Source organism: Ruditapes philippinarum, unplaced genomic scaffold, assembly GCF_026571515.1.
Source record: "Ruditapes philippinarum isolate M1 unplaced genomic scaffold, ASM2657151v2 ctg5973_1_1_1_1, whole genome shotgun sequence".
In the NCBI taxonomy this organism is placed as follows: domain Eukaryota; kingdom Metazoa; phylum Mollusca; class Bivalvia; order Venerida; family Veneridae; genus Ruditapes; species Ruditapes philippinarum.
In genome coordinates, this window is record NW_026854080.1 from 84,511 (window position 1) to 87,256 (window position 2,746).

The following is a 2,746-nucleotide window of genomic DNA, read 5'->3' on the forward strand; positions in this document are numbered from 1 at the left end:
TATAAGCGAACAGCATGGATCCTATCTGCGCAGGCTGGTCTGGATCCATGCTGGCCGCAAACGCTGCTTTTGTCATGAAGCGGCTCATATTATTTTTTGCTGCGTGACTCGTATTCACTTACCTCACTTGATATTGTATTTGAGAGATTTCTTAACTTGAAACGGTTCAAGCATAAATCATTAACTAAAGGTACATACATATATAGTTACATGTGAGCACTTGTAACCAATGATAATAATAACATATCTAAATGTAAGCAATTTATAATTTATATGTAAATATAGTAAAACTTATTTGTCCCTTTGTATTTAAGAATGTCAATAAATTTATTAAGATAGCTGTTTGCTGTTTCTAACATCCATGTAGTTTAATTAGGCATACTGCATCGCAATCCACCATTCTGAAATTTATAGAAATAACAAATTAGCCGCGTCATGACAAAACCAACATAATGCGCAGTCTGATCAGGATCCATGCTGTTCGTTTACAAACTTTATAACAAGTAGAGAAACTGATAGCGAACAGCATGGATCCTGATCAGACGGCGCGGATGCGCAGGCTGGTCTGGTCGCAAACGCATTACGTTGGTTTTGTCAGAACAGAACATATACTTTATTTTTTACTTGTACAATCATACATCGTCATACATAAATAAACAATTTTACAATACATACTAACATAAATCACAAGATCTTATCTAAACATGTCCATAACAAATCAATATAGAGGATGAATTATTAATATATTAAGTTGTATCTACTATATCTAAATTATTTGTCATGACGCGGCTCATTAATTAGTTTAGATTGTAGGAAATTTATTTAAGAACGACTGTATCGGAAGCTATAAGCTTACTGAAACCCTTTTGTATGTACACTTGATTATGTCTGTAAAATTATTTAATTGTATATTGTGTGTATATTTATACAATAAAATATTATTAAACTAAACTGAAACACTATCGAATCCGTTCCTAGAGCTCACCAGTACTGAGAAATGAGTGTAATGTTTCTTGTTCAATGAAAGAACGGCTGGCCCCTGACTGGGTTTGAACACATGCGGCCAGCGATCTGACGCGTTAACCACTCGGGCACGCCGTCACACAAGTAAAATATTAATAATAAATATGCTTAAATAACAAGTTAAACAAGTCTGCGAACTTGCAGAAACAATACATATAACTTTTTCAAAAATAAAACATAGTCATCAACCTTAATTACTTACTACTTCGTTTACACGTATGCGAATATGAATAACAAGATAAACTAAAAGCATAATAAAACAGAGTCAGCGAACAAAATTTCAATGATTATTCATACTAGTAAGATTTTTAAAAATATGTGTTTTCTTGTAAACGATTAAAAAAGAAATCGTTATAATGTGTGAAATACGAGTAAAGCAATATGATCAAAACTATACATACACTAGCGCCGCCACGACCTAGAAGAAAAGCAATTAAAACAATTATACATAATTATTTAGTATAAATTAACATAATTATTCAGTATTAATTAACATAATTATTCAGTATTAATAACATAATTATTCATTATTAATTAACATAATTATTAAGTATTAATTAACATAATTATTCAGTATTAATAAATATAATTATTTAGTATTAATTTACAATTATTCAGTATTAATTTACAAAATTTTATATGTATCTTCTAAATAACTTAATTATAAAAAAAAAGAAAAAAAGAATATGAATATATGTAAAAAACAATGTTTACGCATGATGCAATTGACAGGTAGTTATTTAAGTCATTATCTTAAAAAAAAACAAAAAAACATGGACAGTCTCCTGTTCTGGATTCGACCCTGTATTTCAGAAGTAAAGTTTGCGAAAAAAAATAGAGTATGCTTTCTCCCATTTACACTAGCATACGGTGAATAGATTTTTAACATACTGTCCCTTTAATAAAAAGTAAAAAAAAAAAAAAATTAATTAAAAAAATAAATAAAACATAAACTAAAATCAAGTAAACAAGTATGTTTCCTTCCATTTATTATGACAAGGTGAATAGATGTTTAACATACCTGATCCAAGTTGTGGAAGCCCACCTCTGTTGGACCTGAAAAAAATCATATCAATTCTTGTTAAAACTTAAAAAAAAAAACAACAACGCAAAATGCCTCAAAAAGAGCTACAAAGTCGATGTTATCGGGGCTGTTCAAGATAAACAATGGCGCCATTTTAAACACTATTTTATCTTAAGTATTCAATTATTGTGAATTCCAGAAAATATAATAAAAGTTGATGACCCCTTGTGGCCAGAGGGGTTGCCTTTAAAGGTTGAGAATCAGAATTACAGCCACTGTGTATCACTGCATGATCGCAAGAGGCGACTAAGTTTGGTTCGAATTACTGGATTCTATGCATCTCTTAGCTCTAGCAGGTGATTTTGACCACTGGCGTTGCTTTAAGTTTGTAACACCAGGTAAGCAAAAATCTTTTCCCTGTTTCCCGCCATATGCCCCATATGAATAAATTTTTTGATGCGCGAAAAGCCAAACCAAACCAAACAAAAAAATTTAAATTAAGTAAACAATGCGAGGACAAACAGATAAATAATCAAAAAAGATAAAATATTTAGATGTTAATAGAGTAAAAAAAACTGTTATAATGTTTTAACAGTAGGCCCTTTTAAATAAAACAAAAATTTTTATGGGTTTTAAAGTGATTTTTAGCTATTTTTATGGTGGGGAAGACCCTTTCGTGCCCCCTTTGTGCATTTTCAG

General features: G+C 30.6%; 1 long non-coding RNA gene across 1 annotated transcript; it reads right to left on the reverse strand.

The window, feature by feature from the left end:
• Positions 1 to 2,082, reverse strand: LOC132738876 (uncharacterized). The gene is made up of 3 exons (XR_009626927.1): positions 2,045 to 2,082; positions 1,425 to 1,441; positions 1 to 401 (listed from the first exon to the last, which is right to left on the reverse strand). It is a non-coding gene; the product is annotated as an uncharacterized LOC132738876 (long non-coding RNA).
• Positions 2,083 to 2,746: the final 664 nt, after the last annotated feature.